Source organism: Crocodylus siamensis, chromosome 4, assembly GCF_052110815.1.
Source record: "Crocodylus siamensis isolate JL-2025a chromosome 4, ASM5211081v1, whole genome shotgun sequence".
NCBI lineage: Eukaryota > Metazoa > Chordata > Crocodylia > Crocodylidae > Crocodylus > Crocodylus siamensis.
The window spans coordinates 129244381-129261525 of record NC_143398.1 but is presented as its reverse complement, the minus strand read 5'-3'; the positions used below and the strand labels follow the sequence as shown (position 1 = coordinate 129261525).

General features: G+C 47.0%; 1 long non-coding RNA gene across 1 annotated transcript in view; it reads left to right on the top strand.

Annotated features, from left to right (window-relative positions):
- Positions 1-8642, top strand: part of LOC149866491 (uncharacterized) — a 48341-nt gene extending 39699 nt beyond the window's left edge. Inside the window, exon 3 of the long non-coding RNA XR_016441900.1 lies at positions 1117-8642. This is a non-coding gene — a long non-coding RNA (uncharacterized LOC149866491). The remainder of the gene's footprint in view (positions 1-1116) is intronic.
- Positions 8643-17145: the final 8503 nt, after the last annotated feature.

Genomic DNA, 17145 nt, shown 5'->3' with positions numbered 1-17145 from the left:
TTTCCAGCATCAAGGAGTTAAAAAAAACAAACCCCAAACTAAACCAGAAAGAGAAGGAAGAGGCAAAACAGGGAAGAGATTAATGACTTGTCCCATGTCTCATGACAAGTCAGTAGCACAGTCAGAAACAGAGCCACGTTTCTTGATTCCTAGCATGTTGTCCTGCCCTGTTCACCCATTGCATTATAAGGTTGGAATGGAGGAAACACTGTAACTCAATTTCCTGGTATTTAGCTCATTGACATAACTTTTATGAGCTATTTTCTTTTTTTTTAGTGGACCCAGTCAAAAACTGACTGCACATTTTTGCCCTTTCTCCCCACAAAATCACCTATGATGTTATGAAGTCATTCCACTGAGTTATGATGCCTCTAAAATAATAGCATACTCTTCCCCTTTCTTAACTACTCTTTCTTTCTTCTAATCTTCCTCACCCTATTTTTTCCTTCATCTGATACAAGTTACATGATAACTAAAGAGCTACACAAAGGTAAGAATCTGAAAGCTGGATGAGGAAGAGTGTAATAGTAATACCAATTATTTAGACGAACGTGTAGAAATCATCAACATTTGAACATTCTAGAATATGAAATGAATTGGACCTGCCTTTTTGGGGGCTGATCTTTCTTAAGAAGTGCTTGACACCATCATGTCTGGTTCACTGAATTCAGCTGGGGAAAAGAGTGCTCAGCAGTTCTTTGGAAGTGCTCAGTGGCATTTGTCGGACCAAGCCCATAAAGCACAGTTTGGGATTACATTGGCACAATGTACATGAAGAAGTGTAGTACAGCACATATAGATCTTGATTAGCTACTACCTTACTTTTTTGTACTTGTGCAGAGTAGCTGTAAAATGCCACCCCAAATCCTCCACTTCTTGGTAGAGTGGTAGCATTTTTATGTATACTTTGAATTGACTATACACAGGTGTCAAGTACAAGGTGAGAGAATTAGTCCCATCATCAGTGGGTTAGATTTAGTGAGAGGCAGTGTTAAAATGGAATTGAGCTCTGAAATACAAATCTAATTCAACTCTGAAAATAAGCCTAACATAAAAGCAGCAAACATTCATGCATCTCCCCCTGCTAATTGTAAACATCTGCCACCTTCCTTACAGATAGCAGTGGATGTTAAATGGATCATATGCAATGAGAACACTCAACAAGAAGGAAAAGTCAATCGGATGTGACAAGGCAATAATTACGAAGCACTATAGATGTGAAAAAGTATTAAATCTGACAAGGTGCCTATTATATTTGAATATCTTGTCCATGTCAAAACTTCTAGTCTGAGCAAATGTTCTGACTCTGTTTTTCCTTATTGCTTCCTGTTTTATCTCTCCATTTCTTTTTTTATGTGATGCTTATGTAGCACATTTGAGTGAATTTTCTTTTGTTGCTGATGTTAGTTTTATTGCAATGTTAGTCTGTTCAATTGGGAGCAATGAATTTACGTAAATTAGAAAAACAGAAAGATTTGACCCATGAGAACAATCTATTATTGGTTCTTATTGCTTGTTTCTCTCATTATCCTCTAGCTTATTGAACCATGAAGAAAAAGGTTCTTTTAGTTAATATTTGTGCAGCATTTTAACAATAGAAGGGAACATAAAAATGCTGTATATAATAGACCTGTGACTGTTTAGTACTTCATGATTGTCATATGATGCATATTGTGATTCTGTGGAACTTTCCAGCAATAGCAGGGATAGAACTAAAGGCTGCCTGTTCCAGAGGACCATGTTCATATTACCCTAACTAACGGACACTCTTTAGTATGATAATTAACTATTTAGGCTAGATAAGGCCAATCTTAAAGTCAACAGATAAGGTCTATCTTAAGGCTGGCCAAAAGTCCATACATACCACTTACTAGCTGTGTAATTAACCCTTAGCAATTCACCCCAAACCTGAAGTTCATGAGAGACCTATAACATGAGGTTAGCTACCCATCATTTCCCTTCTACCCTGCTTCTCCTTTTTGGCTGTGTACTCTGAGTTTACCAGGTATGGAGGCCTGCAGCACAGGAAACCCTCCAAAGAAAATCCCACAATTCTCTGTTCCTGGCATCCAGTCCTTTCACGTCACAACCTTCTTCCTCTATTGCTCATAGTTACAAACCCAGGAGAGACAAGTAGTTCATAGACCAAATCATGGAAAAGCTCTACTTTGTAAAGTGAACAGTTTTGATGCAGGCTACAATCTAAAATATAGATGAAAAAGTATGAGTCACATTGTCCAGAGTTGGGCTGGTTGAAGACAAACTCAAGATCAACCCATTATAGAGATACTCAGAGAGTCTGTGAAACAAAGTAGGGCTGTGCAAAGCTTCGGTAGCTGACTCGATTCAGAGGAGATTCGGCCCAATTTGGTGGCCAAATCTCCATATCCAAATTGAATTGGGAGACCTGTTTCATAGTTTCACAGTTTGTAGGGTCGGAAGGGACCTGAGCAGATCATAAAATCAGACCCCCGGCCATGGAAGGAAAGATTACTGGGGTCAAACAACCCCAGCAAGGTGTTCATCTAGCCTCCTCCTAAAGACCCCCAGGGTAGGAGCCAGCACCACTTCTCTTGGAAGTTTTTTCTAGATCCTAGCTGCCCTGACAGTAAAGTAGCACCTCCTGATATCTAGCCTAAATCTACCCTCTGCCAGCTTGTGACCATTGTTCCTGGTCACTTCTGGTAGTGCTTGAGGGAACAGGGACTCCCCTAATGCCTGCTGGTCCCCCCTGACTAGTTTGTAACAGGCCATTATATCCCCTCTCAGCCTTCTCTTGTGGAAGCTGAATAGGTTTAGGTCTCGTAGCCTCTCCTCATAGGGCCTGCCCTGTTGCCCCCTGATCATGCAAGTGGCCCTCCTCTGGACCCTCTCCATGTTGTCCACATCCCTCTTGAAGTGCGGCACCCAGAACTGGATGCAGTACTCCAACTGCGGCCTGACCAGTGTTGCATAGAGGGGAAGGTTCACCTCCTTGAACCTGCTTGAGATGCATCTGTGGATGCATGACAAGGTGTGGTTGGCCTTCCTGACTGCATCCCCACACTGCTGGCCCATGTTCATCTTGGCATCAACGATGACTCCAAGTTCTTTTTCTGCCTCTGCACTGACGAGAAGGGAGTTCTCCAGTCTATAGGTATGCTGCTCGTTCTTCCTCCCCAGGTGCATCACCTTGCACTTGTCAGTGTTGAATCCCATCCTATTCTCATCTGCCCACTCCTGTAACCTGTCTAGGTCTGATTGTAGCCTATTCCTCCCTTCTAGCATGCCCACATCCCCCCACATATTAGTGTCATCAGCAAATTTGAACAGGGTGCTTTTTGCTTTTTACCCCCTCGTCCAAGTCACTGATGATGTTGAACAATGTGGGCCTGAGAACCGAGCCCTGCAGAACCCCACTGCCCACATCCCTCCACGTCAAAAATGACCCATCCACTACCACTCTCTGGGTTCGGCTCTTCAGCCAGTTGGCGACTCATTTGACTGTGTAGGTGTTGACACCACAGTCCCTCCATTTCTTAAGGAGAATGGGGTGAGAGACAGTGTCAAAGGCCTTCTGAAAGTGCAGGAAAACTAAGTCCACTGCTACTCCTGCATCTAAGGATTTGGTGACCTGGTTGTAGAAGGCCACCAGGTTGGTCTGACAGGACCTGCCTCTAATGAACCCATGTTGGTTGCCCCTAAGCATACTTTCCCCCACTGGCCCCGTGTGGACATGTGCCAGAATAATTCTCTCAAAAAGCTTGCCCAGGATTGTCGTAAGACTAACTGGCCTATAGATTCCCGGGTCCTCCTTCCTTCCATTTTTGAAGATGAGAACCACATTGGCCCTCTTCCAGTCCTCTGGCACAACACCAGAGCACCACGAGTGCTCATACAGCTGTGCCAGGGGTCCTGCAATGACCTCAGCTAATTCCCTCAGTACTCTAGGGTGGAGATCATCCAGACCAGCTGATTTGAATACATCCAGTCCTTCCAGAAGTTCCCTGACTAGTTCCTCACTAACCCTTGGCCTAGGTGTGCCTCCCCTGGGTCTAAGGGGGGCCCAGAGTGGGGGTTGGGTGTTTCAGTCCCCCTTCAGGAAAATGGAGGCAAAGAAATTGTTAAATGTGTTAGCTTTGTCATCTGGTGTGATGATCAAATTTCCTAATGTGTCCTGCAGGGGCCCTACGTTATCCGGAACCTTCTTTTTGCCCCCTATGTATTTAAAAAAGGACTTCTTGTTGTCCTTGATCTGGGAAGCTAGTCCCAGTTCCATCTCCGCCTTGGCCTTTCTGACTGCCCCCCTGCATCCCCAAGCAACTGCAGTATAATCCTCCCTGGTGATGGCCCCTCCCTTCCATTGGGTGTGCACCTCCCTTTTAGTTAGGAGACATTCCTGGATTCTTTTGGTGAGCCATGGGGGCTTTTGCGCCCTCCTGTCCCCTTTGATCCATTTTGGGATTACCTCCCTTTGGGCTTAGAGGATCATCTCCTTAAGGAGCGACCACTCTTTTTGGACACCTGGCTCCCCTCCCCTCCAGAACCTCAGTGCTTCCCTGACTATTCTCCTTAGCTCATTGAAGTCTGCCCTCCTGAAATCCAGGGCTGCTGCCTTGCTGTAGGCCTTTGCCACCTTGTGCTGGATGGTGAATTCCAGCAGGCAATGATCGCTGTTGCCCAGGATGTCGAGCACCTGCAGCCCCCTCACCAGGTCATCACCGGTGGCCAGCACCAGGTCCAAAAGGCATCTCCCCTGGTGGGGCTGTTCCCTTCTTGGGTCAGATGGAGGTCCTGCATTCTGGCTAGGAACCTTTGTGAGTGGTCAGACCTGGCTGACTGCTCTTCCCAGCAGATGTCTGGAAAGTTCAGGTCACCCATGATGACCACGTTCTTTGACCTAGATACCTCCATGAGCTGACTTAAGAATTCCTGGTCTAGCTCTTCCCCTTGGTTGGGTGGTCTGTAGTAGATAATTTCTCTGAATTGAATCAGAAGCCTCTGAATGAATTCAGAGAGATTCGGAGATTCAGCCATAGACTGTGCAGGCAGGCCCTAGGCAGTGCCAGTAGGAGTAGCTGGGGGAGCAACCAGATGAACCCTAGCTTGAGCTGGTAGCCCTGGGAAAAGGCATGGCTCATCTGGCTGTTCCTCTGGCTGGGGCAAGGCAGGCAGTGCTGGTATCCCCAAGAGAAGATGCAGGGACTGGAGGGAATAATCAGTTAGCTGGTGGAATGATTGGGAACTGGGGGATTGAACTGGGAACTGTGGAATCAAACTGGGAGCTGGGAGGAATGATCAGGGGCTGAGGAAATGAACAGGGGCTTTCCCCCAGCTCCTGGTTCAATCTGCCTGCTCCCAATTATTCCCCCCAGTCCCTGCAGCTTCTCCTAGGGCTGCCAGCTCTGCCTGCCTTGCTCTGGTGGGGGAGCAGCCGGATGAGCCACAGCTTGAGCCAGAAACCCTTGGAGAAGCTGCAGGGACTGTGGGGAATGATAGGGGGCTGGGGGAATGAACAGGGGCTTCCCCCCAGCTCCCGGTTTGATTCCTGGTTAAATCCCCCAGCTTTCCAATCATTCTCCTCAGCCCCTGCAGCTTCTCCCAGGGCTGCCGGCTCAAGCCAGGGCTTGTCCAGCTGCTCCCACCAGGACTGCCTGCCTGCATAATCTATGGCTGAATAAGATTAGGTGTCGAATATCTTCAGATTCAGATTCAGCTGAATTGAATCAGGACAGTGATTCAAATCACCAAATTAAATCACTGTCCCCCTGAATCTCTGAATCTGAAGTGAATACTCTCCACTTTGCACAGGCCTAATACACAGTTAGCACTTCTATGGTAGAAGACATTGCTAAGATTAAACTGATTATATTTTATTGTATAATCTGTCAACACTGAATGGAAGTTTTAAAATGAGAACAGACAAAATCCTAAGTGAAAGCCTTTCTCAATGAGTGTGTGTGCATGCACATGCACGCATGTGTCAGACAGAAGTGATTAAAAACTCCCAGATTAGAATTCCCAATTGTGATTGCAGGTTTCTTTCTAGGTAACATTTGAAAATAGTAAAAAGATGTACTTATAAAAATAGGCAGCTATACTTATCAAACCTGGCAAAAGTCTCATGAGAAAGATGGTTATGTTCTACCCTACCTCTAACTGAAATAAAGGCAACAGCTCACACTACTTTGGTGTGTAAGTGCCTTCCTAGTGCAAGTCCAAAACCTAGCCATGATTCAATATTTCATCAAAAAAAAAAAAGAGTTTGCTTTTAATATTTGAACAAACTAGAACAACCTCTGACTACCTCCTAAATTTGTGACTAAAAACAGCCAACCATCAGTCTGACTCCTGCAAAGTTCTGGTAACTAGGGACCTACCAAAATAATGATTTCATAGATTTTGCAAAATCTGGCATTGCCTGTGAAATCTATGGGGAAAAAAAGAAAATATAAGGAAAATAAACTGCTGGCTTCCTCTGGGGAGTCAGTAGTCCTCAGGGTGCTGCAATAGCCTGTTGGTGTGGGGAAGAAGGAAGGTGGGGTTGCCTGCTTGAAGGGCTGCTGGCAAAATGGCCACTGTCTCCACCTTGCTGTTGATTAGCTGTGAGGGCTGCCTGTCATGTGGCTCTGTCCCCTCCACCAGCAGGGGTGGGACTCCATGATGGACAGCTCTCACAACCAGTCAGCACTGAAGGGTGGGTCCACATGACAGCCCTCTCAGCCACTCAGCTGCAAGGAATCCCTTTCACAATCAGACATGGGGGCATTGCACTCTGCCTGCTAAAATGGCTGCTCAAGCCCTGCATTCTGCTTGCAAAATTGGAAGGCACCTCCTCAAAACTGGTAGGTCCCTACTGATTAATACCTTAGTTCTCCAAGGTGATGAATATTAGCCCCTAACCAACGAAACATGCTTTATTTTAAGCAAGAAGGGGTGACCTTCAAATAGATAGGGATATTCTCATTATTAACTTTAAACTGATATATCTTAGCCAGCAACCCATTATAGATTATTGGACTGCCTTTTCCTGTATAATACACAGAAGAACACGTTTTCTTGTTCTGGGTCAGTGGTGCTCAACCTTTTTGCCCTGAAAGCTGGATGGGTAGAACCCAGTCCGTCTGCATGCCAGATCCAATATGATGGGGTAGCAGGGCTCCATCCAATTGTGCTGGCAGAGGTGGGTTTGCAGCCTGGCCCTGACTTGGCTGTGCGGTAGGGAGAGGGAAAGGGAGCCCAGCCCTGATCTAGCCGGCAGTGGTGAAGGGGTGGCAGTATTAAATGGCTACTGCACGCCTACTGCCAAATTTCCTGACCCATGGGGATCCGTGCAGGCCAGATTCCTTGGCTTCACAGGCCAGATTTGGTCTGTGGGCCAGAGCTTGAGCACCCCTGCTCTAGCTGTTCTGCAGACTAGATGATATAATTTTTTACTTTCCTCTGCTCTCCTCAAGAATGTTTGCAGTTTACTTTCCCAGAATCAATCTAAGTAACAGAGCTCTCAGAAATCCTGGGGTCACTGCATCTGAAACAGGAGAACTGGAAAGCCTGCATTTGCAAAGTCTATGGACAATAAGAAGGGAGCAGGACAGAGTGCACTCCCTTCCCCACAGCCCAGTTCTACCTCTGTCACTGCCTGCCTGCATGCCCTCAGCCACTTCCCCATCCCTGCAGCCCCCAGGCTGAGTCAGTGTAGCAAAACACCCAGTTTTTCTTTTTTTCTTTATTTTAAAATGCATTCCCTCCCCTTCCTCAACCATTTCTGACCTTTTCTCTCCCTCTCTATTCCCTATAGATAAGTACAAGTAAGCTAAGATGTAGCATAAGCTTTAACATTTTATTTTAGGTAATAAATTTTATTCTTCTCTCCCCTCTTTGCAAATAAGTGCCCTGCTATTTTGATATAGATATCCACTGTTCTATAAGTGATAATTATTATGTTTTGTATTGATTTTATTTACTGCTTTTATATTGTGTGATTACTGTTTTAGGCCTATATATGTAAGTTAGCATAAGTCATGTCAAGTTTCCATTTTGTAATGTCAAACCTCCATCTTATCCCTATGCCCGGTTGTGTAACCTATGATTCACACCTACTTCTCCTATATAACTTGTTTCCTGAATGAATGGGGATGAATGAGGGTGCTTGAGAGAAAATGGCAGTAGGTCTAAAAATGGCTCTCTCAGCATTCAAGAAACAAAAGATGGGGCTACCCACCATTGTGCCAAGGCTGCACATGCTCAGTAAGAACATCTGGAGCCCTCTGGAACAGGGCTGACCTTGCCTGGACAGGCCCTCCCCATAGAAGATCAGAGGTAGTCTGCCCCATAAAAAGGGGTAGTGAAAACTGACTCTTTGGGATGCCCTCTCCATTTGGACCAGCACCATGCCACACCTACTGCCAAATTTCCTGTACCATGGGGATCCCTGCAGGCGACCCCCTTCTGGACAACACCTACTGGACAAAGACCCCTTTCCAGCCTGGATAGGTAGCTATCACCCCCCCACCACCACCTCTTCAACCAAGGACTTAGACTCTGATTCTCTTCCCTACCTGAACTTCTGCCCTTCCACTGAGTCTCTTTCTCCTGCTGCCATTGTAAGTGCTTGTGTGTGTGTGTGTGCGTGCATGTGTGAACCATAAACTTCATGGGCATGTTGTCTGTTTAATAAACCTGTTATTTGGACCCCTGAGTTGGGTTTTGCTTTACTATGGTTCAGCCCTGCTCCAATCTCTGCTCCTCACCCCTCTAACTTCTGTCTCATTTCTCCCTTTCCTGCTTCTGGCTCACTGCCACTTCCAACACCTGTCCTGAGCTCCTCTCTGCCTCCAACCCCCGTTTCTTTGCCCGTCTTATCCCCACTGCCTTTTCTTTTTCCCTTGAGCAACGAAGTTTCTGCCTCAGTTTATTTCCTGACTGTCTCTTCCTTGCCTCCACTTATTGCCCTCCCCCCCATATCTCAGTTGACTGCCTCAGTTTTTAGTCCCAAGTTCCCAGGTTTCTGTCTCCCTCTCTTTCCTGGCTGTCTCCTCCTTGCCAACATGCTTTTTTTTTTTGCTTTTTTTCTTTTCCCTCCCTTGCACCAGTGACCTCAAGTAACCCTAGGACTACTTAATCTTAAGTAAACCCAAGCCTCAGTTCCTCAGCCAGCTTCTCTGTAGTCCACTGGTTCTAATCCTGGTTCTGGCAACTTTCACTCCCTACACTTTAACACTCTGTCTCTCTCACCTTAACCTTCCCCCAGGTACCCTAAGCACACACATACATACTGTACGTATATATCATTGTGTGTATGATATACGAATTAGTGATCTGTGTATGTGTACTGAGTGTGCAGGTATGGACAATTGATTTTTGCCTAACTTTTGGGGTGTATAGTGTATGTGTTTGAATTGGTGATGGGTACGCATGTGTCTAGGCTAGTTTGGATGTGTATGTGACTGAGTTGGTAGTATGTGTGTGTGTATGCACCTAATTGATTTCTGTGTTTGTATATGTCCAATTGTGTCACACCCTCCTGTCTAACAGCACAATATTGAGGTCCTGAGAGTTGGCCTGACCCCACAGGGCAACATCAGGATGCCTGGGTCCCCAGGCTGGGGGGCAGAGCACGTGGGGGGGGGTAGGTGCTTGGGTTCCCCCCCCCACTGGCAGCAGCAGCAGGGCTGGGAAATGCCTGCACAACTTGGAGGTGCCAGCAATCTAGGTTGCCAGCTCCCTGGGGAAGCAGATTTCATGGGTTTTGTACTTGTGTGAACCTTAGCTCTGGACGTGTGATGAACAGTTTCTGTGCCCTGCACAGGTGGCAGTAGCCAGAAGTACCAGTGGCAGTGGCATCAGACTGGCAGTGCTTGCATTAGCTAATCTTGCCCCCCTCAAAAATCATAACCCAGAACTAGGGCCCTGGTTACCTCCCTTTAACTACACTACTCCTTAGCTTAAAGCTTGGGCTGAAGATTACAAATATTTGCAAATTAATGACATGGCTCAAAAAGTTCATTGCCTATATCTTATGTTTGTAATTATTTGTTTCATATCAACAGCTGTTTCTCTTGAGCAGCAGAATATACTGCCTCATAAAGTATGCTAAATATTATAGAAGGCCAGCTCTAAAGAAAAAAAAATGATTTTCAAAATAGCAGGAGATCACCTTCAATAGAACCTGATAGTAGAATAATCTTGCTGGTACCTCAGAGAGACAGTATTTTTCACACAGTTACTTGCAAGTTTTACTATTCCAAACAAAAGTTGTCTAGAATGCAACAAATGCAGCCTTTCTTATTTCCAAGGCATTCCAGAGACAGAATTATTCTGACTCCTTGAAAATTTCCAGTGGAGATTCCCCAGGTAGCCTTTCCATTGTCCTACTCTGCTTTCAGCTAGGAAGTGTTTCCTGAACATCTCTTGGAAAAAGGTTATTATTTTCTGAAGAAAGCCTAACAAAATGGCAACATGACATTTACTTGGAGTTTCTAGGTGCAAAACAAATAGAAATCTATCTTTCCCTTCTTAGTCTATCAGTTGAAAGAGGGGGGAAAAACTTAATTGTTTCAGGACACAAAGGTTCCAGAACTCCTTTCCCAACATACCTTTTCTACTGACTAAATGCTATTCCATTGTTTGATCTGCTGGAAAGAGCAAGCAGCTAGGGATTAAATTCAAAGCCTGACAATGTTCTGAGTGAATTGATTAACAAATAATGCCAGATACCTTTAGTATGTGAAACTTGGAGTATGCTAACTCCAAGGGATCTGACTGACAGTAATGAATACTTTACATGTTTGTATACTTTAATGAAGCCTGACAGTATTCTTTGAAAACACTGTAACTGGAGAATTACATGTTGAACACTAATAGTGATATGGCTTTCATAGAAATTGACAAGGTTTTCTAGGTTATTGTTCTAAAAAACTAGATTTCTCTTTTTCCTGTCAGTTTGCTTCATTAAAAAAAAATCAAATCCTGACTATGACTCAACAGTAGACTGAATGAATTAAAAATAAATAGCACGCTTATCACTAAGTTGCAGAGCTTCTGAAGCAGGCTGCCAAAACATACTAGCAGCAAACCTTATTTGCATTATAACCTTATCTTCTTCGTTAACTTGAGAAGTGAAGGGATTTAAAGAAAATACTGATTTTTAACTTGGCTTAACTATAAATAATGAAGCCTAAAAATAATAGGCAAAACTTAGAAAATACTTCTCCAAGAATTGTGTATATATTTTGAATGTGCATTAGACATTAAAAGAAAAAAAGGAAGCTTTTGGGTTGTTTTTAACCAGCTGAAATAGAAATGTGGCAAGTATACATTGAAGAGCAGCAATGTTTATGATTTATATGAGGAAATCATTCTATGTGCAGCATAGAATCATCTTGCAAAAGTATTTGACACAAAAGACTATTGACAGGCTTTTTTATCAATATATAGATTTTTTTTTAAATGACTGCTAATTTTAGACTAAATTAACACTGCTAAGGTATAGAAAAGCTAAAAAGAAAATCAAATAATGAATCTGGGTTTAATCTGATCGCTGATTAATTTTCCTTATCACTGCGCAATTAAGTAGGTACATCATGAATTTCTCTACTACTATTAATGTTTGATGCTAACGTTGAAAAGACAGGATTTTGAGCAAAATCTTCATGGCAAAGTTTAGACTAATAGGTTCCAGGTCAGAAAAAGTAATACACGTACACTTTCAGTAATTTATGTTCACCTGTGTTTTCTTATGGGCAAGATGTAGTTTTTACCCCTGGACAATGGGGTCTACAGGCAAGTTGCATCTTATACCCCAAAGCTATGCAATGAAAAATAAAATCAGACACTGGTAGCTTGCAAATCTTGTTCTGGTACTCCTCAGTAACTAGTAGGAGTTATCAATTTAATGGTCAACAAACAGAAAGTAGTTTTTTGTATTAGCCCGAATACCTTGTACTATCTATTGGGTACTATAGTATGGCACATAGTAACTGGTATGCATCAGCACAGAAATTCCAATATGGCAGGTTAAAAAAATTATTTGATCATGGAGGAGACAGATTTGTGTCAATAACCAAGAAAAAAAGAGAAAGAATTGGGCTGTGTGTGGCCAGTTAGTTAAGTAGCCTAGAAATGCCATTTACACCAAAATAGTCATGACTTTCTGCATGTGAGTGGCCAAAGAAATAAGCATCAAGACTTTTGCAGGGGTATAACTTGGTGCCATAGATTTGAGGCGCCATGGATTGTGAATGTACTAGCAGGGGTAGGCAACATTTTTTGGCTGGAGTACTGAAAAACCCACCATGCCTACCTTGGAAGGTGCCAGAGTGCCGGCATGCCAGAAAAATAGGTTCTGGGTAGCTGCTGATAGCCACGGAGCCCGGGGTGCTTGCAGCAGGGCTTCCATCCTCCCAGTCAGCTGCTGGGAGTAGCCGAGGCTCAATGGCTACCAGCAACTACTGTGAACCTGGGCCAGCTGCAGCTGGGACGCTGCAAAGAACTGCTGCCTCCCCACCCTGGCCCTGGCTGTCTCCAGGTCCTGGGCTCTGGGAAGTCAGCAGGTGCTGGCACTGCACCCATTGGGGCTGGGGCAGTGTGGGGCTGGGGCCGGGGCCCACTGGCAGCAAGGGGATGGGGCTGTGGGGCCAGGGCCACACAGCAGCATGGGGCTGGGGCCAGGGCCCACAGGCAACAGGGGACTGGGCCTGGAGCCTGGCCATGGGCAGCATGGGGCTGCGGGTAGAACTGGGGCAAGGGCCCACTGGCAGCACTGGGCTAGGCCCCGCAGCAGCATGGGGCTGGGGCTGCAGCTGGGCTGTCGCTAGTGCTGGGATGGGGCTAGTGGCAGCACTGGGCTGAGGCCAGGGCCATGCAGGGCTGAGGCTCGTGGCGGTGGTGGTGCTGGCTGGTGCTGGGCCCGCGCTGGGCCGGGGTCCACCAGCAGCACATGGCCAGGGCCTTCAGCGGTGCTGGGATGGGGCTGGGCTGCACACAGGTCCATGGCCCCAGCCCCATGCAGGCCCTGGCCCCTGCCCCTGCCCCATCCTGACGCTGCCAACAGCCCTGACCTGGCAGTGGTGCTGTGGTGGGGCCCATGGTGGTGGTGAGGGCTGGGGCTAATCCCACTATCAGCTGCCAACACCACTGCAGCTGGGACCTGGGCCCAGCCCAGCCCCAGCTGGCTGCCAGGGCCATCCGCAGCACTGGGGCCTGTGCATCTTGACACTGCTGATGGCCCAGGCCTAGATGCAGCACTGGGCTGGGGCCGGCACCAAGGGCTGAGGCTGGGCCCTCCAGCAGCAGCATATGGCCAGGGCTGGGATGGTCAGCAGTGCTGGGATGGGTCTGGGGCCTGCACAGGTCCATGGCCCCAGCCCAGCAGCAGCTGGGACCGGCAGTGGCAGTGGTGCTAGATGGGACTGGGGCCATCTGCAGTACCAAGATGGGGCTGGGGCCTGCGCACGTCCGCAGGCCCAGGCCCTGGGCTCATCCCGGAGCTGCCAATGGCCCTGGCCCAGCACCAGTGCTGGGCTGGGGCAGGCAGTGGAGCTGCTGGACAGGGGCCGGCCCACCGGCAACATGTGGCTGGGGCCAGGCCTACCTGCAGTGCCAGAATGGGGACCCAGCCTCATACCAGCGTTGCCAATGGCCCTGGCCCAGCAGCAGCAGTGGAGGTGCTGGCCAGGGTCTGGCACACCAGCAGCACCGAGATGGGGCTGGGCCCCAGCCTCATCCCAGTACTACAGACGGCCCCAGCCCCAGTGGTGCTGGGCTGGGGTGAGCAGCGGCAGTGCCACCCTGGGCCAGGCCCACCAGCAGCGCCTGGATGAGGCTGGGGCCTGCATTGGTGGCTGTGGTGGTGCTGGCCGGGCCTGCCAGCAGCATGTGGCTGGGGCCGTCTGTAGTGCCAGGATGGAACCGGGGCCCGTGCAGGTCTGTGGCCCCAGCCCCAGGCCCAGCCCCATCCCAACACTCATGACAGACCTGGCCCGGTGCTGGCACTGGGCTGGTGCCTGCAGTGGCAATAGTGCTGGATGGGGCTGGCCTGTTGGCAGCACGTGGCCAGGCACAGGGACAGGGTCTGTGGCAGCAGTGGTGCTGGCTGGGGCCTGCCATCCAGCAGTGCAGGGTTGGGGCTGGGGCTATTGGGGCAGGATGGCCCCTGGCCCAGGGCTGGGGCTGGGCTAGGGTTGGGACCAGGGGCTCTTACCTGGCTGTGGTCGGTGTTCTGGGGCTGGGGTCCAGCACTGGCAAGTCTAACGCAGGGGTCGGCAGCAGTACAAGGTTGTTCCTGGGCAGCCATGTGCTGCTCAGGCTGGGCATGCCTCTCTCCACCCCTTGGGATGGGAAGCAACCCACGTGCCAATAAAAACGATGCCGTGTACCATGTTCAGCATGTGTGCCATAGGTTGCCGACCCCTGTACAATGATTACCAACAGATTGTGGAGTTCCATAGATTAAATCATAAGGGTACTTCTGACCCCAGCTGCTCATTACTTCTGTTATATTCTCCCAGACTCTGCTCTTCACACCTCCTCCCTTTTTCCCAATTCTAGTTGTTTAACCAATGAACTACAAATGTAATCATTTATGGTTTGCATGAACAACCATCTGGGATTCGTCAGGCTGGATTCCTCATCAGTTCATAGCAAGGTCTGGCAAAAGAAGAGCAGGCTCCTTACAACTTTGCTGCTTTGAGAAAGAAACAATGGTAGCTGCATGACTGGTAGGAGAGTGGATGAATAAAAGTCTTTGCTCAGCTCTGTCACTGATTTTTTTATTTGAAAAGGATGTAGCCCTACTCCTAGGAATTTTGCAGAGTCCCCAGCCCTGCATCTTCAGTCCAGGTTCCCCAGATGAAATATAGGGAGAGTTGGGAATCAGTCATATATACTAGGCAGGAGTGACATGCAGGGAAACAAGTGGGATGGGTTTAGGCACTGTAACAGGGAACCCTAGCCCTGTTACTAGAAAGAAGAGCAGCCCCTTTAAGGCCAGAGTCTTTAGGGCACATCCTGCTAGCAGAGCAGGGGTTAAGGGGAGCCCTGCAGGCTGGTCAGCTGACTGGGGCTGTCACATGACCAAGGAAGAGCTCAGGCCAGAGTTATATAAGCCCTGGGCTGAGCCACCAAGAGACAGTCAGCCTAGGCTGAGGCAGAGTATGAGTTTGTCAAGGCCCTAGAAATTGCAATACAGCGCTGCTGTTTAGGGTGCAGGACAGAGTGAAGAAGCCATGGGGTAAGCAGATATGCTGCCTCTATTATTTTTACTTTGATATAGCCCAGGGGCTTAGTGTTACGTTGTAGCTTAACCTGGTGGTTTTGGGATGAGACAGTAAGTGGAGGTGGGGGCCTCATTAGTGCCCAGAGAGTCCCAGCTACAGGGCCAAAGAGCCCCAGTGCCAGATGGGTGCAGGTACAAGGAGCCAAAGGTGGGAGGGGAGTGCTTAGAATTAGTGCCTCAAAGCTGAGCCTGGCCCAGTGGGTCTGGGTTAGATGGCCTAGCCACATTAAAGGAGTGGAGGTGGAGTTGGCTGAGACGCACAACACAGGGAACAATACTTGTATAACACCTGTGAGGCACAGGGAATGGTGAAGGGATGGTATGGAGCCGTGCAACTGGCCCATAAGGCAGGAGCTTCTCACTCTGGGTGCTCTGTAGGGAAGACGCTATCTGGGAACCTATGAATCTATGAACCCCTGGGGCAGCCTCTCTTCTTGAGAACAGAAAGAAACATCAAGATGTGGCAGGTGAGTGAAGGGGAGACTGTTCCCAGAAGTACAGTGAAATAAAGGGGACTCTCAGGTGCTGTTAGGAGTCCTCAACTGCCTTGGAGATCGTGTCCTGTTACAGGCACCTAATCCATATATGGCCTGAGATAAATGATGGTCTCCAGCCAGGCTGTTTCCTCCCTCCACCATAGACAGAAAAAGCCTACCCCAATATATACAATGGCCCAATGCTATGAGCACACACCTAGGATACAGTAGAATATATTTCATAACTTTGCTCTATTTGATTCAGAGAAGGGACTTGAACCCAGATCCCCTGTAAAGTAGTTAACTACTTTAACTATCAAGTTCTTGATTATGTCAGGTGGGTTTCTTTTGATCCTTCTTGTTGGAGCTACTCTATTTTGTATAAATAATTATATATTTATCCAAGTGGGGACTTGAACCCATGTTTCCTACTTTCCAGATGATCACTGAGCTATGAGGTCAGTCTTTCTCTCAATAAATGTTTATGCCCAGAAGACAGTAAGAATGCTTATTTTAAAGCTCCTGCTTCAGGACCTGTGGGTTTGAGTCATTCAGAGCATGAAATACGTTGCGAGAGATTTAAGTCTTTGTGGGTACAGGGGCTAGGAGTCACTTTAGACACCTAGTCAACAGCTGAACTTCAGGTTTAAGATTCTAGATGTGCCTCAGTAGTGGACTTGAGCATCTGAAAAGCTTAAATGCTACTGAGAACCAAGGTGTTAACTCTTCCCATCTTTCTCCTCTTGTCAAATGGCAATGGTACCTTCTACAGGTACAGGGTTAAAATTCCTGAAGTGCTTGTTAAGAGATTTGAGATCCTCACATGGAAAAGACTATGATAATAAAAAATATTTTGTATTAAGAATGCCAAAATTGTTAAGTGGATGGTATTCCTGTATAATCTGTCAACCATGCAGGAATTCAAGCACTGTATTTTTACATGCTTCAACTCATAATTCTATATAGGCAAACCCAGATCTTTAATGGTACAAATCTAAATGAATCCATTTCTCTTCTTTTTCTGCTATGAAATAAACTAGTACAAACAAACATAATTGGTTAGAGTGCTTTCTGCATTTCTCCAAGTTCAGTAATGGTGACTCATTTTTGGTTGGAAAAATGTCTTCAGGGTAAGAATATAGCATCTGCCTGAGGTGATGTAGAATTTATGAAGACGACCAGGAATTGTAAAGCAGAACATGACACTGTATGATGTTTCCTGTATGAACTGGCTTACTGTTCAGTGACTCTGATCATGAAGACTTTGGGCTTCTCAATCTTTTTCCCACCTGTCATCCTGCATCTATTCAGAGGTGTTGCAGAAAAATAAAGGGGGACTTTTGGTACATTTTGGCAGCTCGGGGGTGGGGGGAGGGGAGGAAGGCCAAGTTGAAGACTCATTCCTGTTTTACTGTA